Source organism: Pithys albifrons, chromosome 13 (assembly GCF_047495875.1).
Source record: "Pithys albifrons albifrons isolate INPA30051 chromosome 13, PitAlb_v1, whole genome shotgun sequence".
Taxonomy (NCBI): Eukaryota; Metazoa; Chordata; class Aves; order Passeriformes; family Thamnophilidae; genus Pithys; species Pithys albifrons.
In genome coordinates, this window is record NC_092470.1 from 5911574 (window position 1) to 5935267 (window position 23694).

At 49.6% G+C, this 23694-nt stretch overlaps 1 protein-coding gene across 8 annotated transcripts in view; it reads left to right on the forward strand.

Annotated features, from left to right (window-relative positions):
* Window positions 1–115: 115 nt before the first annotated feature.
* Window positions 116–23694, forward strand: part of MYO9A (myosin IXA) — a 164555-nt gene continuing 140976 nt past the window's right edge. For all 8 annotated transcript variants that reach the window (XM_071568066.1, XM_071568065.1, XM_071568070.1 and 5 more), the window contains exon 1: window positions 116–413. The gene's annotated coding sequence lies outside the window, so the exon portion shown is untranslated. The remainder of the gene's footprint in view (window positions 414–23694) is intronic.

The window sequence follows — 23694 nt, forward strand, 5'->3', positions numbered from 1 at the left end:
GGGGAGGGCGGGGCCGTGGGCGGGGCCTCGTTGGCGGCGGCACCGCCCCCTGCCTGGCCCCGCCCGTGGCGCGTGAGGGCGGCGCGCGCGCGCGGGCAGTCGGGCAGCGCCCGGGCGGCGGCGGCGGCAGCGCCCGTCGGTCCGTCCGTCCCTCTGCCGGCTGTCTGTCCCTCCGTCCGTCCGCCCCCCTCCCTCCCGCTTCCCCCGCCGGGGACCCCCCTCAGCGCCGACCACCCCTCAGCACCGACCCCCGGAAGCCCCCTCAGCACCGACCCCCGGGACACCCCGGAGCACCGACCCTCCCCAGCACCGACCCTCGGCAGCAGCGACCACCCCTCAGCACCGACTCCCGGGACCCGCCTCGGCGGCGGCGGCGGCTACGGGCGAGGGATGCGCCGCGCCCCGACACCCAGGTGAGCGGCGGCGGGGAGCGGAGCGGGGACGGGCGGGGGCCTGCGGGGCGCGGGCGGAGCGCGGGGGTCGTGAGGGGACCCCGGCGGAGCCTCGCGGGGCCGGCACTGGGAGCCTTTGTTCGGCGGCGGGAGGCGAGTCCCCCCGGTGCTGTGGGGATCCCCCCGGTGTTGTGGGTCCCCCCGGTGTTGCGGGGTCTCCCCATACGTGTTCGCCCCCCACGCGTGACCCCTCAGTGGGTGCGCGGTGCGGGGCGGCCCCGCATTCCCCTCCCGTGCCGCTCGCCCCCATCGCGGGTGGGTTGGACACGCAGGACATGTTAAAACCAGCCTGGGCGTGGGGACAGATTCACCTCCCTCTGTGTCCCCAGTGCCCCACCGGGGGCCGCGGGCTGGGGCTCCCCCGAGCCGAGCCCCCGGCCGTGGCATCGCGGTGCCCCCGGCTGTGCCAACCCGCTACGCCACGCAGAGCCATTCCCCGCTGCCCATCAGCCGTTCCCACCCCTCGGGATGAGGTATTCCTGCGTTTTAGCGCAGTGTTGGACTCCACGGCAGCTCCCGCCCCGGCACACCGGACCTTAGCAGGAGCGCTGCTCCTCCGGAGCTTCAAACAGTCGATGTTTCTTTTCTGGAATTTTCCGAAATGTAGCCAAAACGGCCTTTGCTTTATCCCCCCAAAAAATAAAACCCCGGCGGCTTGACCCGGGGTAGGACCTGCCGTGAGTTCGGAACTGGGCGTTTTGCTGCCCTTCTGCCTCTGGATGGGCTCCCTCCTCCTCCATCTGCGCTTTGCTATCCCGAAATCAAGCCGGGCTTAGTAAAGTGGGGAGCGTGAGCTCAGCAGAAATCCTGGCTTTGCCATCCCTCGCTGCAGCGCGGTCCCTGCCCATCGGCAGATCAAAAAAATAATCACGTAGCGGCAAAGGAAGGAGGAGATTTGCTGCTACGGCAGGAGAACCGGCGCGGTGTCTCGCTCGGTCGATAACCGAGCGCTGCAATAAATCGCTGTGTAAACAGATTGTTAGGTGGAGAATTGGGTTTCTGGCCGCCTCGAGTGTTTTCCCGGCTCTTTTCCCGAGGGAAGTGGTATGAAATGACAGGGGAGCGTTGTCTTCCCGCCGAGAGGTGCGTGGCCGTGGCGGGGACGGGCTGAGAATGCTTAAGCGCGACCTTACAGAGCTGAGCTCATCGAACTCCGGCCGGGTCGGAGGCTGCGGTAGAGCATCTTCCCTTCAGCCCCTTGTCCTGTAGTCACGCGATCGTCACGATTTCCTCTCCGTTCCTTGAGTAAACTCGCCCATTTAGGCGACTTTTCTCGTTGTTTAATTTCATTAACGTAAGAGGCTTTTCTACGCGTTTTTTCCTCACAAGGGCTCTCCCAACCTTCCCCCTCCGTCCTGGCCATGATTTTCCATCTCCAGGAGTGTTTGGGGAGCTGTCACTTCGGCTGCTGACAGCAGGGAAGGGAATTCAGCAGCCCTGGCACACGAGTAATGAGCTTTTGTTTCCTGGGCTGTCGATGATGATGCAACTTTATATTTATTTGTTTATTTATTTATTGCAATCGATGCATAAATCAGAGTGGCTTTAGAGATGTTTCCTCTGTACTGAAAGGCCTGGGGTCCATCAGCAGCACTCGGAAAAATGTGGAAAAAGCTGCATTTGAATGTGTGTGTTTAAAATGTAGCTCAGTTTTTCAGTTATTTCTTCTGTGCAGCCACTGCTCCCGGTATGCTTTATAAACTTCGTGTTTTTACCTTTTTTTCTTTTTATTTTTTGTGAGGAAGCTGCAATTTAAGATCTTAAGGTGCCAAGTGTCTGATCTGACATCTGCTGCTGCGGCATCTTTCCCAAACACTGGTACTAAAACACTCTGACTATCAAAACTTCGGGATCCTTTGCTAGGAAAATGTGAATGTTTTACACTTAAATTATATTTATCTGGGATGTTCCTGGTGGTTGTGAGCGTTGGTTGGGTTTGTAGGAACCTCTGAGAATGGGAAGCACACAGGGTTGGGCACTTGGGAAACATGAAACACGAGTCACCTGTGCAGCCTTAATTTAGCTCCTGTCGAGGTAGGGCTGGACTTAAAATCCTCATCCCCTGCTTGACTGTTGGGCGGGTGGAATCCAGGTCTGGATGGGAGAACCTCCACATTCCCACAGGTCAACAGGGGGAGTACTGGGAGCACAGGGATGGTGCTGGTCCCTCCACTGGTTGGTGTTGCAGCTCGGCACCACTGAGCTGATGACGGGACCGGCACTGACCATCGCAGCCTTGGGGCCTCATGGGACACGTGGGCTTGGAGCTTAAATCCCTCCAGTCTGGGAAGACCAGGAGCAAACTTCAGTGTCTGAAGGGGGCCTGCAGGGGATCAGGAGAGGGACTCTTCATCAGGAACTGCAGTGACAGGACAAGGGGAATGGCTTCCCACTGCCAGAGGGCAGGGCTAGATGGGATATTGGGAAGGAATTCATCCCTGTGAGGGTGGGGAGGCCCCAGCCCAGGTTGACCAGCTGTGGCTGCCCCGTCCCTGGAAGCGTCCAAGGCCAGGTTGGACAGGACTTGGAACAACCTGGGATAGTGAAAGGTGTCCCTGCCCATGGCAGGGGGTGGAATGAGACGATCTTTATTGTCCCTTCCAACCCACTGCTGGGATTCTGTGTTTCAAACGTGCCCTGAGAGTGTCAAAAGCCATTGGGGTGGTTGGTTTTGGTGAGTGTAGCATGGCTGTTTTTACCCAGTTGTAGTTCTTGCTCCAAACCGTGCAACTTTTGAACTCAAATTCCTTTAAAAATGCATTTATTATGGAGCAAACAAGGTCGTTAAACTGCTTGAAGCATCTTAGCCGGTCAAACTCGCTTTCAGAAATTCCTCCATCCCCTCAGTTTGTAAATAAAGTGGGATTGTGTTCCTGCTTGCACACGAAACACCAGGGTTGGAGGCACGTTCGTTGTGTCATTGATGAAGCTCCAGGTCCTGGAGTGCAGCTCCCTGGGACAGGCTGGGTGCAGGTTTCGGCTCTGGAGGATTGTTTTGATTGTTTTTGTGTTGAGGTTCAAAGGAGTGTCTGATTTTCTCAGGCTCAGGTCCTGCGTGCGGCGTTGGCTTCACTTCCTCTCGAGCAAACGGGATTTCTCCCCTCTCGAAAAGTAAACATGAGCATAAATATTTAAAGGATCGCGGCTTAAGTTTGCAAATTTGAGACTTTCTCTAGCATTCCTCTGGACAAAGGCAGCAGGGTTGGAGGTTTGGGAAGTGTCTGGTACTTCCCTGCTCTGGGGAGAAGCTTGGTAATTCTCCAGGCTTCCTGCTGCAAAAATGTTCCTCTGTGTTTTCAGGTTAGGTGAGCTGGGATCATCACAAAGCTTGGGTGAAATGCTGCAGCTGGGATGTCTGCAGGTCATTGGAATTGAGGCTGTTTTTATGGAATTTTATTTTCCTTTTGCACAGGCCAAATTGTTCTGTAGGGTTTGGGTATACATGTGAAGGCACAGGTATTGAGGCTGTAGAAACCAAATGTGAAACTCTTGCCAGATAATGGATAAAAACAGGAAAAAAGGGAAATGGAATAGTCTTTGTTCTCTCTGTCACTCTTTAATATTAAATCTCACTGGTAGGTCGATTGCCATAGTGAGATGTGTGTCTCTCTCCTGTCATTGCTGCAATGTCTTAACCTCTTTGTCTTGGAATGAAACCTTTAAAATCAAACTCACCAAACCACTTGACCTCAGAAAATACAAAATTCAGAAGGGAAGGCGGTGGAACAGGGATTTTTGGAGTTGAACTCATTTTTGTGTCTGTTTTTAAAGCATTACCATGAGTTACAGCTCTGCTAGACCTCGTGGTAGAGTTGTTCTGTCTGTGGGCAGGAATCTGTAGCAGATGGATTTCCACAAGACTGGAAAAGTCTTACAGGTGAAGTGAGAGCTCTGTGTCTTTGCCACAAGTGCTTTTTATTTCTAACAAAATGCCCATGATTTTAATGCTCCATCCTATGGGGGAATGTGGGACTGCTTGGGTCAGGAGGGACTTCAGGAGGTCACTTGGTCCAAAATTCTGCTCCCAGCAGGGCTGTCTGTGGGGTCAGGTGGAGTTCCTTGTGGCTTTAGGTGTCTCATGTTGGTCATCTTCCACCTGTGGTTTGGGGATTGTAGGAAGAGAAGGAAAGAGAAGTGGTTTGAGCTGCCCTGGAAGGGAAGTGTCCAAGGAGAGTGGGGCTATATGTGATCCATGGCAGCCCTTGCTCACGGAGCACACACTTCCAATGTAGGACTGTTAAACTGCTGCTGCCTTTCCATGAGTTCCTTTGGCTGATCCAGTCTCAGGCTCCAGCTGAAAGAGGATCTGTCCTGGCTGAAGTTTATCTTGGGAGCGGAACAGGGATAGTCTGGGTCCGTTTGCTGATAATCAGCATGAAGCTGGCAAGCAGCTGGCTCTGCAGCGTCTTGGTGGAAACTCCTTGGAGGTTTTCCAGGCAAAATGAAGTAAAGAAATAAATACCTGTTGGTTTAGGGATTATCGTTACTACCCTAATTCCTTTCTTGCATTGCAGCTTCTCCTTAGGCACAGATGGGCATCCCTTTGGAGGGATCTTCCCAGAGAGAGTGCTCAGGCATTGGAATGGGCTGCCCAGAGACGGGGTGGATTCCCCATCCCTGGAGGTTTTTCAACTGAGATTGGCCGTGGCACCGAGTGCCATGATCTGGTAAAGGGACTGGAGTTGGACCAAGGATTGGACTTGATGATCTCAGAGGTCTTTTCCAGCCCAATCCATTCTATGATTCTGTGATCTCTTCCTTGTGTAGGTTTTCAAGAGCCTTTGGCTGTTCCCACCGTGCCAAACCACGGTGAGACAGAGCCATGGGTTGTAGTTTTGGCTCTGTTGGTGCTTTTTGGCATCTCTCTTCAGAGTTTCACTGAGAGCCTCGTGAACAGACAGAGCGAGGTCTTCAGCCAAGGCAAGTTTTTGGCAAGGGAGATGGGGCTCAGGAGTGGAAAGGCCAAGGTGTGCTGAGGGTGCTCAGGAGCTGGTGGGGCTGGATCATGGAAAACAAAGAGGACAGGAGCTGGTGAGGCAGCAAATCCCCCTGCTCTTGGATGGGCAGATGTACAGTTTGGGTACAGATAGTTGTGCTCTCTCCACGTAAAGCACCCAGACTCCAGCTTGGAGTTTGCTTTGACTCTTTGAGATCTGGCCCTCCGTCCTCCCTTGAGAACAGGATCCCCTTCATTGCATCCTCTTTCTGTTGATGTGAGATCAGCATGTGGAGAGGCTCAGCCAGCTGTGTCCCATCCAAGCTCTCAGCTCATCCAAACTCTCAGCTCATCCAAGCTCTTCTCTCACACACCTGCTGGGTTCTGTTGCTGTTTTTGCAGCTACAAGCCTGACTTAAGCAGGTGCAGGTGTAGCTGTGCCATGGTCTCCCTTCATCTCTCCTTTGGGTTCTGAAGTGCTTTTAAAGGTCTCTTCCAGGTCCTGGAGAAGGTTTTATGAAATCCCTGTAGGTGTTGGGGCCCCTGGGAATATGCTGGCGCTGTGTCTGGGTTGATGCCCTTGAGGGAAAGGCTGGATCACACCCTTTCAACCCTGGTGTTTTCAGTGGTTCCCAGGAACTGCTCAGTTTCTCTTGGAGAGATAGTGGTTTCCATACCTGTAACTTGTAGGAATTCCTGCAAATCCCTCCTAGGAGCTGTAGGGAGCAGAGCAGGGGCTGTCCCACTGGGATGCTGTGTGCAGTAGCGAAGGAAAAATATGATTTAAAATACACAAATGCTTTGATTTTACCACCTTTATTAATGCAAAAATATGTGGGTTTCAATATGAGTTTTGAGTGTTATTTGCTGATCTCTTCACCTTGAGTCACTTCTGGTACACTCCAAACTGACCTTGAATCCTGGAGTTACTCTTCCTTCAGACGCCTGTTCCAGGTCTCCAGTTATCTCCATCATGCAGGGGGACTCTGACAGCCTCTGTGCTGTTCTGTAATCAAAATTCTTCCCACTCTCTTCTGTTCCTTGCAAAGCCTGACCTTTAGGAACGTCTCCTGGATATGGTGTATCAGGGTTGAGCAGTAGTGGCAGAGGAGCATTTAATCCACACAGATCCATCTTTGGAAAACCTGAGCTTTAAAACCAACCCAGATTACGAATGTTTTTGATAGACCGCCAAGAATTCTTTTATTGTGTTCAGCATCTACATGGTTGGTTTGGAGGGATGAACTTAAAACAAGTTAACTGAAAATATTTACTTTAGGAGACTTCCGTACCTCTACTGTCTTCTCATGCTCCACGTAAATATGTTGACTGAAATAAAACTTCTAAAAAAGTTGCAGTTTTAATTTCTACAGGACTTGTCTCTCAGCTGTTGGGTCGGTTTGTGCTTGTTGGGTGCACAGGGCAGCTTCCCCAGGGAGGAATTAGTAAGTGATTTAATTGTTAAGGAATGTGATCCCATTAGGCAAAAAATAAATAAATAATGGGCCGCAGTGGATCGTTAGAAACTTTGTGCTTGATTAAAACAATGCCGAGCAAATTGGAAAGATTTTGTGGAATAAGTGGGGTTTTTTGGAAGGGAGAGGCTCTGCGGGTAAATAACCTTTCTGGGGGTTTCTTGGAGAAATGTAAGTGCAGGAGAGCCAGTCCCTGCTCCTTAACTCACCAACTGCCCTGCAAAGGGAGCATCATTATCATAGAATCATGGAATGGATTGGGTTGAAAAAGCCCTCCGAGATCATCAAGTCCAACCCTTGGGCCAACTCCAGTCCCTTTACCAGATCATGGCACTCAGTGCCACGGCCAAGCTCAGTTGAAAAACCTCCAGGGATGGGGAATCCACCCCCTCTCTGGGCAGCCCATTCCAATGCCTGAGCACTCTCTCTGCAAAGAAGTTTTTTCTGCTCTCCAACTTCAATTTCCCCTGGCAGAGCTTGAGCCCATCGTGCCCCCTTGTCCTGTTGCTGAGTGCCTGGGAGAAGAGACCAACCCCCACCTGGGTGTGGGGATTTGTGGGATTTGTTGCTGCGGGCGGTGGCAGGGATGGCTGAGCCACTCCAGCTCCACAGAGGGACTTGGACAGAGCCGCTGGTCCTTCTGCTTCCTTTCATCCCAACGTGAAGCTCCAGCAGAGCTGCTGAGGGACACGACGGCCCCGACGCCTCGCCCGGTGTTGGGGCCACGTCTGGCTGAGCATCAAGGGCATCGCTCCGAGCTCATCCCACGAGCAGGAGCAGCGGCCACGGCTCGCACAGGCAGGTGTTGCATTCCCTGGCAGAGCAGGGATAATCGTATCCACAGGCACTTCTCCGTGCCCCCAGGTAGGAGAGGAGACAGCAGGACAGCGTGGGGCAGAGGTCAGGCTGGAGGAGCCTGCAGCAGATAACAAGGAATCTCAAGAGTTTTCCTCAGCTATGAACAGAATGAACTTACCGAAGGCGACCGAGGCGTCTGTGGGAGGATTGGACACACCAAAAATCCATCAGCTGCTCCCGCCATAACCTCACCCGGCTCCGGGCAGTGCCAGGAGCATCTTGACTTGTCAGAGCACTTGTTTCACAGTTCCCTGCTCCAAACACTGTTGTGGTTTCAGTGCAGTCTGCAGGGATTGGATTAAGGAGTTTATTAGCACTGATAAGCATTAGCAGCAATATTTCTTCTCTGAAGGCTGAAATGGTACCTCTCAGAAATAAATGGCCAAGAAAGAAGACTTGGCAGCCGTTGTCTGTTCCTTGCCCCAGCACATTTGTGGAAAAGACATTGGAATCATGTGTTGTTCCAGGCTCAAATCCCTTTGTAATTCCAGGTGGGAGCTGCTGCCTTCCAGTGTGTTGTTTCCAAATTCAGTTGTTCTATATGTTGTGTTTCTATCCTAGTCCCTTCATTTATGTGATTTAAATCCCTGTCTAGAGCTGTGAGATTCCTCTGTGGTGAACAATACAGTAAATATGAGGAGAAAAAACCATTCAAAAATAAATAATAATAAATAATAACCTTCAGCAAATGGGGTAAGAATAATGAAACAGCAAAAAAACTGCGCATCAAAGTCCATGTCTGAGGTACTGAGAATTCATCCTCTCACCTAAAAGTCTTTGCTGGGGAGAAATAAGATCTGAACCCTAAAACAAGGGGGAAAAAATCCCTGCCTGGATGTTTTCCTGTATTTTGTTCTCCTTGAGGGAAGGTGTGAATCTCACCCTCAGCGTTCGCTGCCTGGTTTGTAGCAGCATTAGGGGTTTCCTCCCCTGGTTTACTTGTCTGTGGTGCAGCTGCTCCAAGGCTGCTTTCGTTTTTGTTTGCTGGGGGAAGATGTGAAACCTGAGCACCCGAAGCTGAAGGAGCCGTTTCGTGCAGTTGTTGCAGTCGAGCGAGTGGCCCCGTGTGAGAGTTTCTCGGTTGCACGCAAAACTCGTTCCAAAGCTGGGTCTAAAAGTAGCTCAGAGTTACTCGTGGGTCAGGCTGTGTGTGGTGGGGAGATTGGGAGCTTCTGTCTTGTGTTGGGTTTATTTTTAGTAAAAATGAAATCCTGGAGAGAACAGCTCAAAAAAGTAGTTGGAAATTAAAACCTCCAGACGTGGATTTACAATGGATTAGGTGCAGTTTTTCTGCATTATTTATAAGTTATTTTTCCCTGTCCTCTGCACCAAGAAAAGGGTTGGGTTTTTTTTAATTCTTGTGGGACTGGATCAACTTTCTTTTCTGTTTTGGTTTTCTGGGAGCATTAATCTACATACTTTCCTTTCAGGTATGTTCTTCAGGGGCTTGGAGGGGACAGGTATTCAAAAAACTTGAACAATTTTCCTTAGGTGAAGGATCATTCCGGGTTCAGGTGCTGCCATTACCAGCAAGACTCCAGCCAGCTGCAGCTTCATTTTCTAAATGTCTGAACACTGAAATTCCTGATGGTTGTAGAAATGTGTGTGTTCTGTGCTTTGGGAGCCGGAGCTCTGGAACTCTGGGATAACATTTAGTGAGCGGCACTGGTGGATTTGAAAAGAACTTCAGTCTGAGGTGGGAAATTAATCACCAAAAATATCCAACCTGTTTGGTTTCCAAGCTCCATGTGGGGTGCAAAATGATTGCAAAGCTGCAAAGTCAAGTGGGAAATAGTGAATTAGGAACATTGTGCACACCAGAAGACCTTGGGATGCTTCCTGGGGTGGGAATCTTCATCAGGAGCAGCCCATGGAGGTGCTGCCCTTGGCATCCGGGGAGTGGGAGAAGCGACATGGAAGGAAACAAAGCTCAAAACTAACCACAGAAATTCCTTTGTTTTCGTTCTGGATCATGATAGCTGGAGTCTCATCCTTTTGGGAAGAGCAAGATGGAAGATGCCATGGTGGGAGGCAGGACCTGGGTCAGGCCAGGTGAGACCTGGGGCGTTTTTCCTGATGTCGCTGGAGACTGTGGCTCCATCCTGCCCCTCCTGGTGCTCAGCAGCTCTGAAGTCTAGACTTAAACTTGGTTTTGAAGGGGTTGTTTTCGGTTGATTTTTTTTCCCCTGCTGTTTTGGGGAATTTTTGTGTTTGTTTTCTTTTTTTCCCCCAGGGTACCCCCAGCTCAGGTAGGAATCGCTGCCCATTGTAGAGGCAAGTAGGGAAGTAGATTTTCTTTGGTGACATTTACTTGCTGATAAGACTATTTTTTAAATGCATTTCCTTTCCTCATTCTTTTCATGCCTTTTAATTCCTCAAGAAACAAGGTGTGAGGCCTCCTGGTGCCTTAGTGGAGGTTGGAATCCTCTGGGTCTGGTGCGTGTGCTGAGATACACAGGCAAGCCCTGGGTGGGTGAATTTCGGGTGGGCAGCCCTGCAGCTGTTCCTGTTTGGAGAAAAACAAGTATTTTGCTCATGTTACAAAGCATTGCCCAGGATTTGTGTTGCAGGAGAAATTTGGGGTCAGCGTCACTGACCACAACGTGCTGAAAAATTGTCATTATTGGAGCTCTCTTGTTTGATTTTTCAGTTTTGAAATGCTTTGTTGTCCTGAAGCTGTTGATTTTTGGGCCCAAACAATGCGAGACAGTGGCTGTGGTCTGCAGGGTGGGGCTCAGAAAGGTCTTGTTGCTGATTCCCTTGGCTGGGAAGGGCTAATTATAGAGACAAACTGGGGAAGGAAGAGAACGGGGTCAATTAGAGCATCCAGCACAGTTTCCTTTAAATTAGAGGTTGGGCTGGAGAGATAAAAAAAACCCAACCCCAACATTAAAGAGGCACAGAGTGAGATTTGAAAGGCTCTGGGGCACAGCGAGCTCAGCAGCTACAGCAGATTCCTGCAGTCTCAGTTTGAAGTAAAGAACATGTGGAATTAAGAGTTTGATTACCAGAATTGCCAAGCTGAACTGGAAAGGCAGAGATGTTCCTACTGGTTTTATTCTGTAATATTTTTTTGGATAGCAATAGGTTGGGACAGTGAATGAAGCAAAGAAAGTGATCCCTCCCCTGTACTGTGCATTGGGGAGGCCACACCTTGAGTGTTGTGTTCAATTCTGGACCCCTCAGCTCAGGAAAGAGATTGAGGGGCTGGAGCGGGGCCAGAGAAGGGCAACAAGGCTGGAGAAGGGACTGGAGCACAAGTGCTGTGGGGAGAGGCTGAGGGAGCTGGGGGTGTTTAGCCTGGAGAAGAGGAGGCTCAGAGGTGACCTCAGCACTGTCTGGAAGTGCCTGAAGGGAAGTTCTGGCCAGGTGGGGGTTGGTCTCTTCTCCCAGGCACTCAGCAATAGGACAAGGGGGCACGATGGGCTCAAGCTCTGCCAGGGAAAATTGAAGTTGGAGATGAGAAAAACCTTCTTTGCAGAGAGAGTGCTCAGGCATTGGAATGGGCTGCCCAGAGAGGGGGTGGATTCCCCATCCCTGGAGGTTTTTAAGGTGAGCTTGGCCGTGGCACTGAGTGCCATGATCTGGTAAAGGGCCTGGAGTTGGACCAAGGGTTGGACTTGATGATCTTGGAGGTCTTTTCCAACCCAGTGGATTCATTGATTCTATGAAATGCCTTGTCCCCACCATTGAGTAAAATGGATTTTCTGGGGAAAGGGATTTAATTTTAGGTCTTTAACACTCAGAATGGTTTATTTTCATAACAAGACTACTTGCCTCTTTGTAAATGTAAAGTGGATCAGGTTTGCCCGTGTTTTATCCTCTGTTGGAGAGGCCACTATGGCCAAACTTCTTTTTCTTGGAGTTGCCTTATGGGTTTAGAAGTTTCTTCCCCTGGATTTGTGTGTGAGCCAACTGGGATCAGAGGACACAGCACTGAAAGGTGCTGCAGCCGCTGTGCAAACTCTTGACTTGGAGCTCTGCAGGTGTGGAAAGCCATAAACCCCAGCTGGAATTCCTGCAAGTCAGGGAACAACCAAGAAAGCTTTGCAGTGCTTTCCCCCATGATCCTCCCTGTGTCTTAACACCCTCTTGCCTCATCGCCTTTTAGGACAAAGCCATGTTTGGGTATTTTTGCTTCCCCTTTTCCTGGGAATTGCAGTGCAGAGAGGGAGATGGCAGAGGAGGGGCAGAAATCCCAAGTTTCATTGGTGCTTTTCAATCCAGATTGGCCAGTTCCTTGTGCCGGTGGCGTGACTCATCCCGGGCTTCCTCACTGGAGGCCACTTCTGGCAGGGCATCAAAGGAGCAGCCGGTGCTTTCAAACCAGAGCTGGGCCAGGATCTTCCTGGAGCAGGGGCTGTTTTTCTTGTCCTGGGACCTCTCGTTGTGCAGAAGGTGGTGAGAGGCTCCCAAGGGAATTTGTGCGCAACTCGATGAACTCATCCTGAGGGTGAGAAGGTTTCTCCTTGCTGCTTGGAGCAAGGCTCGTGCCTGTCCTCAGGGTCCTGCCCAGCCGGAGCCGGGTCGGAAAAGGCCCCTTGGGGTCAGCGGCACAGTCGGCAGAACAGTTTGTTCACTTCTGGTCTCTCCTGTGGAGCTGACACGCAGGTGTGTCAGGGAATTCTTTAGCTAGGAAGGGTATTTGTAGTGTTATTTTTCCTGAGGGTGTAGGTAGGTGTGCTTTGCTCAGGGCTGTGGGGCCAGCAGAGACTCCCCTCCTCTGTTCTCCTGGCAAACCTGATGATGGAAGTGCTTCTCCCTCGTTTTTGGTTAAACCAAGTTGGCTCTAAATCTTTGAAAGGGAATTTGTTCATAAGTTTATTTACTTGGAGCCAGGAGTGTGAACAGTTCCACCAGGAGGAGTTTAGGATTGTGCCAGCAGGAAAAGCAGGAAAAGGCACAGTTGAACCAAGGAGAGGAATCAACCTGCAGGATGTCACCAGTGACTCAACACAAGAACTTCCTCCCTGTGGGCTCTACTTTAATTTTTAGGGATTTTTTCCAACTGAATCACATTGTCAATGTTTTGTAGGTTTCTAATATTGTTTTATAAATGGTTTATGGTCTTATATAGTATTTTTAGGCTCATTTGACTTGCTTATTGTATGTCCTGTGTGCCTGAGTTACAGCAGGGGTTGCAAACATCTTCATTTGAGATGGATCCATAGGGTCCGCCAAGGAGATGTCCTGGCACACCTACAGCCTTAGATGTGGGATGTTTCTGCTTTGGGACAGAAAACTGGAGAGGAAGGGAGGGTTAAATATTTAGAGGCTTTGTCTTTCAAATGTGTGACAGGAAGGTCTTGGAATATCATGAAAGTGGTGGCTTTCCTTTTTTTCCCTTGAAGGGTTGGAACTGGAGATGGGCATCCTGAGCTGGCAGAGGAGTCACTCTGCTGATAGTGATCTGAAGTGACACATGAGGAAGGGCCTCGGAGGTACAGATGAAAAATGCCAAGTTAATTCAGTGAGAGCCTATTGGAAGTATTAGAAGGCAAGAGAAGAGCAACACGGTCGGATGAAACTGGTGGGTTTTGCTGCAGTGACCTGGCAGGGCAGGATGGCCCCTCCCTGATCCCAGGGAAGCTGGAACACGTGCCTGGAAGGGCAGCTTTCATTTTTTTAGGAGGGATTTAGCCCCACCAATTTGTAATGTAGACAGTGACATTTAAATCCCAGATCACTCTGGTTCCTCTTTTGCTTCTATTTCACACACATGTTTCTGTCCTTGTGGTTATTTCATGTGTGTGACATGGAATTTTTGTTATGGTTTTCACATCACCTCCTTACTCTGCACCTGTCTCCTGCAGTCCCTGGGGATTTGGAGCACTTCTATATTACTTTTTCTTATTGAACAATAATTTTTCTTACTTTTCCCCAGCTGATGTGGATGAAACAATCTGTGCTTTCCCTCCTCCCCGTTGTGCAACATTTTGTCGTAATTTAGGACATTTTAAAACCCAGCTTCCTACTTTTTTTTTTGTAAAGTCATCAAATTAACATTTTTATTGCCACAGAGCCCTGAGTTGATTTTTCTTGTTGCTTTTGGTCAGTCAGCACAACTGTTGAGCCCGTGAAGCTTCGCTGCATTGCCCAGTTCTGTTTTGCTGTTTGATTTTCTAATTAGTCCTTCAGCTTCAATACAGAGTGTTGCAATTTGTGATGCCCCGGGCGTATCTGACAGCCGGGTTGGGTTTATTTCTAACAAAAATTTTCCTCAGTCACCTGGGGAGGGTCTTGTGTGAAAACTGCCCACAGGAAGCCACTGCCTGGCAGGACATGCAGGAGGGAATTCTCTGTTAGGTCTGGGATTTTTGATAGTCTCACTAAATTTTGCATTAATTCAGATGTTTGATCATACCCAGTGCTGCTCCTGCTGCTGTATTTTTTCCCTCCTCAGCCAGGTCAAGATGTTAGACCTGGCTTTCATTTTCTCCATTTCCTATGATTCTCAGTTAACCCTTTTTTCAGGAAGCTGGTGCTTCCTGCAGCTATTTGTAGTTGTGTTGTCTGGGAAGAGAGAGGTGATTCCGTGCCCTGAAATATGAGGAAGCCTTTGGGAAGATTTGTTTGGAGGTCGCAGGGTGGGGTTCTTTGTGTGTTTAAGGCATTGTCAAGGTGAAAGCCCACGGAAGCAGCACCTCATCAATCTTATTTACGGTGTTTGAAGAATATCTGATGCAATTGTGCCTTCCTCTATACAGGAAATCTAATCTCCACTTGAATTAGCCCTTGGAATAAGGCTCCTGCTTTATAGGCAAGTAGACAAATATCAGAGCCTTGTCAGCAAGAGCTTTATCCCTCACTGAGATAAAACGTTGGGCTCCAGCACAGGTTATTTATGCACAGAAAACAGACTTATCAGCATTCCTGGATTGCCCCCATGGCCGAGAGCGGGCCCTCCTGCCCCCGAACAAAGCCTCATTTAGCTCCATGCCTTCTTCCCCATCCCAGAAATCAAATATTTCCCCGTTTTCCCACGTGGCCGGTGTTCCTGGCGCTGCCCACGGCGTGCATGCAGAAAATGCATAAAGAATCCGGTGTCCGTGGGCAGCTCCGCGGCAGCCCAGCCCTCCGACCCGGCGCTGGAATAAGTGCAGCCTGTTCCCCGGCGCCTACACGGGCTGCTGGCCAGGCAGGGAGGAGGAGGATGGTGAGGGTCAGCAGCAGATACAGCCTCTCATCCATCCTGCTCCGGAGCACAGGGATCCTGGAGCTCCATCTTTTGCTGTGGAACAGAATGAGTGACCCTTCCCCTGGACTCTGCCTTGGGGAGGCCACACCTTGAGTGTTGTGTTCAGTTCTGGGCCCCTCAGCTCAGGAAAGAGATTGAGGGGCTGGAGCGGGGCCAGAGAAGAGCAACGAGGCTGGAGAAGGAACTGGAGCACAAGTGCTGTGGGGAGAGGCTGAGGGAGCTGGGGGTTTTTAGCCTGGAGAAGAGGAGGCTCAGAGGTGACTTCAGCACTGTCTGGAACTGCCTGAAGGGAAGTTCTGGCCAGGTGGGGGTTGGTCTCTTCTCCCAGGCACTCAGCAATAGGACAAGGGGGCACGATGGGCTCAAGCTCTGCCAGGGGAAATTGAAGTTGGAGATGAGAAAAACCTTCTTTGCAGAGAGAGTGCTCAGGCATTGGAATGGGCTGCCCAGAGAGGGGGTGGATTCCCCATCCCTGGAGGTTTTTAAGGTGAGCTTGGCCGTGGCACTGAGTGCCATGATCTGGTAAAGGGCCTGGAGTTGGACCAAGGGTTGGACTTGATGATCTCAGAGGTCTTTTCCAACCCAATCCATTCTATGATTCTAACTCAAAATTCAACCTAAACAGATCATAGAATATCCATGTCAATTTTGAAAGCTTCTGTGTGTCTGGGTCTGGCTTGGTGCTCCTCTCATTTGTGCTCCTGCAAATGTTCACCAGCAGAACTCATGGGACTGAAACCTTCTAACACCAGACTAGTCTTGGCCTAGTAATCTTCTGCCTGTGTTGTTCACCTTAACCCTGAGCTGGTGACCAGAGTCCTTGGGCACTGAGAACACGGACACTCTCCTTTGGGAAGCTGCCCAGATCTTGGTGTCGGATGCTTTGTCGGCCTCTCAGCCTGACAGGATTGCTGTTGGTTGGTGGGATGGCCCTCCACTCATTTGGATGAGCCAACCCTTTTTCTGGCATCCTGATCCAAAGTCAGAGTCCCACTGTGGGTGTGTTCAGCAGGAGTTTTGGTGGATTCCTTGTGCTGTTGGCACATAAAGTGTGAAGAATACTTGCCATCCCTAGAAATGTTTTGGGTTGGCTCTCTGTCTGTCTCGGTGGTAACCCCACCTCAGTTTTGGCTTTCCTCATTTCCAGCCACAGAATAGACCGGCCAGATGATCCCGGGGAAGCAGCATTGGAGTTGTCACCTCCTCTGCAGGAACGTGCTGTCCCCATTAGTTTTGTTGGCTTCATCCAGAGCTTCTCATCTGCTTCAGTGAAAAAACAGCTGGTTGAACTTCCCCTAGTGAAGGTTGATGCTCTCACCCCAAACCCCACAAACCTGGCAAACAAGAACAACCTGAAATTGAGTGTCACCCCGGGCATCCTGCATGAAGGGCCATGGCAGGGCCTGCTGGATGCACAGAATTTCTTTATAAAACCAAATTAAAAGCACGTTTGCCGTGGCTGCTCGTCGAGAAGCCGCTTTGATTTATGTTCGTGCATCTTCTGCTTCCGAGACGAAGCCCAGCATGGCTGAACGATGAGGTTCAGGGGCATAGGAGCCAAACAGATGCACTTCAGAAAATGAAACTTCAATCTTGGATTGGCTTAGCTCATTTCCTGGTGTCGTAGCCTTATCCCGATGATGGATGTGCCGTCGTTGCGAGTCCTGGAGGTTTTTTCACCTCCCTTGTGTGGATCTCCTCACGCAGCCGAGCTCGTCGCTCCCCGGCAGCCTCGTTTCCAGGCCATATGTTCTCCGAGGCGTTCTGCAGGGATAATTATGCAGATCTGTTGGAGTTTCCCATGTGATGCCAAGATGTGCTGTGCTTTTCAGGGAGCAGGGGAAGGCACGCGTGCTCTCAGAGGTGACTGCTGAAGTCATTGATGTCTTGATGACTTCCTGAAGTCTCCTCTTGTCTTATGGAGGAGCCAGGGAGGATGGACGTGAGGACAAGGGGATCGTGCAGTGACTCTGGAATGTTTATTAGACTTATTTAACTCTCCATTTCCTTGAAGAGCCATTTCTAATCCATGATTTCCATAACATTAATTATCGGGAAGGTAGGAGTTCATGTGGTTGCTGTAAATATGAATTTAAAGGATTGAGGATCTTTCCTGCTCAAATCCCCACAGCAAACTGTAAATGTAAATTATAAAACTGACTTATGGACTCAGAGAAAGCCCAATCCCTTTTGGGATTTTTCCTATCTAGCAATTTTTTCCTATCTAACAAGTCATGGAGAATAAGCTCAGCTGCAATTACGAATGGCTGCCAAGGCTCCTCTAATTTACCAAATCCCCAAAGCCATGGATTGAGGCTGACAAATTTAACAGCAGCTGGATGGTACTAAAAGTGTTGAAGTTTTCTCTCTTTACATAAATCTGTGAGTTTGTTTTGAGGGGTTCGTGTTAGAGGTGAACAGGTTGTGCTTGGACTAAAGGTGTGACTGAAGTTCAGAATCTTGTCTTTTACTCTTTAATTAAAAAAAAATCCCCAAACCTCTTTCTCAGAGAAACAACAAAACACAAGCTAAAGGTCTCATTCTTTAAAAAATCACCTTTCAAACCTGATCATCCTCTGAAGGTCAGGGTTAAGGACTTTTGTCCAAGTCAAATTGCTGATGAGTTTCACCACAGACTTGATTGGAAAGGCTCAAGGGGAGTGGAAAATCCATGAGGCTCAAGTGTCAAGTCAGTGAGGACAACCAGGAATACAAGTGGGTTCCTGTGTGTCTGTCAGACCCCAAATTCCAGCAGCTTAAATGTGTTTATGTCCTTAAATGTCCAGGAAACTTCAGGTTACTTCGTGCCTGCAGCCAAGTGGTAGACAAAGAGAATAATCCAAAATGGTTAAAATGTGTTTTTCTGTGGAAAATGACTTTTGGCTGAGGGTGGAAAGATGAGATGAGTTAGGAAACAAATTTTCTGTCCGGAAAAGTCACTTAAATCCCAGGTTTCTGATCCAAATCCTGGTATGGGATTCCTGTGCATGCAATATATGAGGGACAGAGTCTCATGGGGGGACATGGAGATGGATCTGTTATGAACAGGAAGAACTTTTTGCGTCATCTCATCTCTGAACCCCCCTGACTAACCCATCACTGTGTAGATACCAGGGATGGTAAAGAAATACGGTCTGTGTTGGTGCCCTCCAAACAATGCACGTTGCTGGGCAATAACCTGGCGCTCATCCCACCAACCCAGGCAGGTCCTGGGGATCTTCTGCCAACACCCACGTGCCTCCTGCCTCCCTTCTTAGGGCACTGGTAATTTTTCCCTGGCATATTTGGAAACTTGCAGGAGTAACACACCTGCACATTCCTCCCTCTGCGCTCGTGCCGGCAGCTAATCCCGACAGCTCCAACAGCTCCGTGTCTCCGGGGGCTTGATGAGAGCTGAGAGGTGGCATCTGCTCTGGGATGAGGGAGAGGGGCTGGCTTGGTGTATGTCATGGCCCCGGGCAGCTCCTGTCCTAATGTCTCTCATTCTGCCGGTGAAATGGAGTGGAAGCAATTCCAAAACCCAATAGGTTAAATATTCCAGGGTCTTTTTATCATTTTATGTCTGGATCTCCCCTTCACCCCCCACCCCTCCCTGTTCCATAATGACCTTACTTTGCCTCCAGCGAGAAAATGGAACTTAATTTTGTTGACTTGTCTTTTTAAATACTCGTTATTGGATTTGCCCGACCTCTTTTCCTGACGGGGAGAGTTGTGCTGGCCCCGGGCCAGCGAATAATTCGTCGTAATCTGAAAGCGTTTGGTTAAAAGGATTTGCAGTCCCTGCACTGAAAGGATTCTCAGGAACTCCGAGGTGTGTTGGTGGACTTGGGTGGAGGAGCATTTGGACATAAACCCTTTGAGTGGGAAAAAGATGAGGTGTGTGCACAGGACTGGGAATGTTTCAGCTGAAATACTTGTGGTGTGGGGAACATGAATTAGGGGTTTAATGACTTGGAGAAGGGAAACGGGACAACGTTTTTAGGTGGGATTCTGGAAGGGGGTTTTGAACTTTAGGGAGGGGTCTGTGATCTTACAGCCTGTGTTAACATGGCAGAAGTTTTGCTCTCTCTTGTTCTCTCTTGAAATACTTGTGGTGTGGTGAATATGAATTAGGGATTTAATGACTTGAGGAAGGGAAATGTAACATTTTTAGGTGGGATTCTGGAAGGGGGTTTTGAACTTCAGGGAGGGGTCTGTGATCTTACAGCCTATTCTAACATGTCAGAAGTTTTGCTCTCTATTGTATGGCTGGTATTGGATTCTCCTAAACCAGCTTCTAGTGTTGGAGAAATCCATCTGTTTTCCGAGTGATGATGTGCTTGTGGAAAACCACTGAGATCTGGGTGTCTTGGAGTGCCTGTCATTCCCATCCCTGTTGTCCTTCATGTAAATAAAAGGTGGAAATGAAACCAGGTGTTACCTGAGCCTGTTCCACCAGAACCAGCATCACATTTCCGTGGCTCCAGATAACGCCCGGCTGACCTTGGCTGTGTCCTGTCCCCTCCAAGGGCAGGGATGCCAGCTCTGGGAATTGTTCCAGGCTTATGGAAGCTATTTGCTTGCTCATGATCGTTTTTGAAAAGCTTCAAGGAACTTGAGGATTATGTTTCTAATCAGTTCTTCCCTGCACGTTTGCTCAGTGCAGAATCATCTGTACCAATGGCACATAAACTATCTGGAATATATGCAATATTTTTTATTAATACTAAATATTGTTTGTTAAGGGAGAGGCTTAAACCCAGGTGTGCTCCAGTGTCTGGAGGAGTGTCTGTGTCTCACCTCCTGTGCCAGGTGGAGCTGATGGTTTTCCACACTGAGATTTGGAGCTCACTGTGTGTTTGTGGGAAGGAAGTGCCTCAGCTTGTGCTTGAACATGGAAAATTAAAATTGGGAGGGACACGTTGGCACGTGATGGAAAGGAAAAGGTGAGAGAGCCAGATGACTTTCTCTGGGAATAACCCTACTAGTCCTTGGATAATTATAGAATCACCTCAGGCGTGTTCCAACCCAGGATGTCCTGGGGAAGGCTTTAGGTTTACAGCAGGTTTTGTAGGAAACGACCACAGGAGATGGAAAAGGGATTTTTTTCCCGTTGCATCGGGCACCCCGTGTCGGGATCAGAGCGATTATCCTGCTCTGCAATCCCGGCAAACCCCGGCCCGGAGCCGCTGCGGGAGCGCCCGGCGGGAATGCGGCACCAGCTGTCGGAGCAGCTCTTGGGCAGCCCTGGCTTAGCAGAGCTGCTCCTTCTCCCCTGCTGGTTCTGCCTGGGATGGGGAATTATCTCGGAGATGTTTAATTCCAGGCTGCTGCAATCTGTCTTCTAATTCCTTCAGCCATCCCAGTGTGCTCGGCCTCTCTCCGGGCTGTGCTCCGGGGCCCTTTGGTCTCCCTTTGGTCTCCCTTTGTTTTCCCTTTGGTTTAATCTTCCCTTTTTGAGGATGTGACAGGTCAGAATTTCTACCTGAAGGGAAGTTCTGGCCAGGTGAGGGTTGGTCTCTTCTCCCAGGCACTCAGCAATAGGACAAGGGGGCACGATGGGCTCAAGCTCTGCCAGGGGAAATTGAAGGTGGAGATGAGAAAAACCTTCTTTGCAGAGAGAGTGCTCAGGCATTGGAATGGGCTGCCCAGAGAGGGGGTGGATTCCCCATCCCTGGAGGTTTTTAAGGTGAGCTTGGCCGTGACACTGAGTGCCATGATCTGGTAAAGGGACTGGAGTTGGACCAAGGATTGGACTTGATGATCTCAGAGGTCTTTTCCAACCCATACATTCTATGATTCTGTGATTCTTTTTCATGGCAGTGCTCTATCCCAGTGGAAAATCATGCCTGCCAATGGAAAAGGTGGGAAGCTCAGCCCACACTTTGTATTCTGGATGGAAAAATGGTCCTTAAGACAAGGGAGGACACAGGGAAGTGCTGAACAGAAGAGAAAAAGTGTGCTGGTTTGAATATGCTCAGGTTTAATCTGTGCCCATTGAAGCATTGAAATCATTCCACTGCCAGTCTGGTGAATATTTCAATTTTTGCTGCTTCGTCTCCCAAGAAACCAGATCTCCTGCTTCCAGATGAGGTGTTTTTTTCAGGAAATATAATGAGATTCAGGCTGTTACCTCGATCGACTTAATTCCTACCTTATTGGACTAATATATTGATTTAAAAAATAACTTCATTTTCCTGGATGTGCTTTGAATTGTATTTTCTCCACAGCCATGTTCCTCTGGTGCCCTGTTTTGTGTGGAGCTGTGGCTTGGCTGGTTAAGGTGGGAGCTGTGACCCAAGTGCAAGGATGAAATCCTGATCCCAACCTGTTGTGTTGTTCCAGCTTTTGCCCCAAAGTGGGAAGATCCAAATGAAATGCAAAGTCGATGTGTGCCTTTCAGCCCTGGTGCCATCTCAGTCCTTTTTTGTAGGTTCTGTTTGTCCTGCTTGGTGTTGGGTGGCCACAGGGCCTTACCTGTTTGCCAGGTTTGGGAGTCAGGGATGCTTTCCCTCTAATCCTTATCAGTGATGGACCATCAGCACAAGGCATGTGAGCCCCCATAAATAGTTTTAAATAACCCAGAGACACCATGAAGTGCAGGTTTATTACAGCAGAATGCTGGGCTAGAGCATCATCTGTAGATCCTTGACAATTCACTGCTAATTTCATGTGAGAAAGGTGAGTGATGGCATTTCTGAGGGATGCATCGACTCCCTGGTGCCCATCATCGAACATCCTGAATTTCTGGAGCCTCCAGACAGCATTTCGGAGCCCTCAGGAAAAGCAGAAACCTGATGACCTTAAGGAGTAGCTGGATTTATCTTGAGCAGGGCTTGAGGTTCTGCTCAGGTGAGGCCCAACCTGCAGAGCTGCCCCAGCCCTGGGCAACAACAGCACAAGGACGTGGAGCTGCTGGAGCGAGTCCAGAGGAGGCCCCGGAGCTGCTCCGGGGCTGGAGTCCCTCTGGGCTGGAGCCAGGCTGGGAGAGCTGGAGGGGCTCACCTGGAGAGGAGAAGGCTCCAGGGAGACCTGAGAGCCCCTTCCAGAGCCTAAAGGGGCTCCACGAGAGCTGGAGAGGGACTTGGGACAAGGGAAATATTTTGATTAAATACTTGAATAGCTCCCCCTTTTTTTGTTGTTTTTTTTGTCTTCTCTGTCTGATATCAGTGTTTTCAAAGAACCACAAAGCTTGTGTTTTCAGGTATCTGCCAAGAACTATTTTTAGTGGAGCTGTCAGCTCCAATTCAAGGGATTTTTCAGTACTTCTTGTGTTGTGGGAAGGTTTTTGTTTTTTGGTTTCATGTCCTGATACTTCCAGAACACTCTTCTTCAAGTTTAAAAGCCACTCTCATGTTGTGGCACTTTCCTGACAGTTTAATTTTGACATAGAATATATTGTTTTGTGGCTTGTTTAAATCCAACATCCTGTTCCTGCCCTTGCTTGTAAATTATCATCATCTGTGGGCTGAATATTTTTTATAAATATGGCTTTAGAGGAAGAACCCTGATTCTTTTTTCTTTTTTCTGTGAACTGGTTGCTGGAAGTCTTGTTTAAAGTCTGACTCATCCTGTTTGGTGTTTGTTTTGGTTTGGGTTTTTTGTTGTTTTTTTTTCCCTTTTGTAAGGTAACTAAGCAGATCTGGCAGCACAGCTTTAATATTCCTTTCCCTTTGATCTTCAGCAGCATATTTCTGAGTGCTTTAAGATCTATTCCCTGTGCTGTACAGGCTGTGTGGGGAACCTGCAGGTTCCTACCAGCTCTGCATCAGTCTCTGGGTCATGGAATCCTGGTCCTGCATGGATCAGGGAGCAGAGGGATGTTTTCAGGTTGCTGTTACAAGTTTTGACTAGTTTTGAAAAGAAACCCTGATTTTGGAGGATTTTGAAGTGCTCAGTGGAAAGGAGTGGAAGGTCCCTGCACTGTCTGGCTGCAGAGGTCAAATTCCTAAAACACAGGGGTGATTGATCAGTTGTTTCTATTACTGCTCTAAAATCTGTAGGTTATTAAATGTCCTGAGCTGTCTGAGATGCTGAACGTGGGGAGGAGGCAGATGAGGCTCGGCATCATCTCATGCTTGATGTGAAACCGAATCAAGGCATGAGCAGCCACTCCATTTCCTGACAAGGCTGCAGCTCCTGCTGCCCACGGCTGCCCTTGGTGGCGTGTGGAGGAGCTGATTCTCTGGGGCGAAATGATTCCATCAGCACATGGGAAATGGGGAGGAGGCGCAGGCAGAAGGGGCAGCCGGAGGGAGAAGTATTTGAGGGTCTAAGGAGGGTTTTAAAAGGATGAGGATGGACTGGAGGGGAAGCCTGGGTCATTTTATCTGGGAAATGAGAGTTGTAGCAAAAGGAACCAGCAGCTGCAGGGGTAGGGGCACATGGACTCCCAAAGCAAGTTTATTCCTGTTTGGATGCTTAGGAAAAGCTGGATTGTGGCTGATCCCAATTCCAATGGGATGAAGTTCAACAAGGCCAAGTGCAGGTCCTGCCCTTTGGCCACCCCAACCCCCTGCAGCGCTCCAGGCTGGGCACAGAGTGGCTGGAGAGCAGCCAGGCAGAGGGACCTGGGGGGTCTGAGGGACAGGAAGCTCAACAGGAGCCAACAGTGTGCCCAGGTGGCCAAGAAGGCCAATGGGATCCTGGCCTGGATCCAAACTAGAGTGGCCAGCAGGCCCAGGGCAGTGACTCTTCCCCTGGACTCTGCCTTGGGGAGGCCACACCTTGAGTGTTGTGTTCAGTTCTGGGCCCCTCAGTTCAGGAAAGAGATTGAGGGGCTGGAGCGGGGCCAGA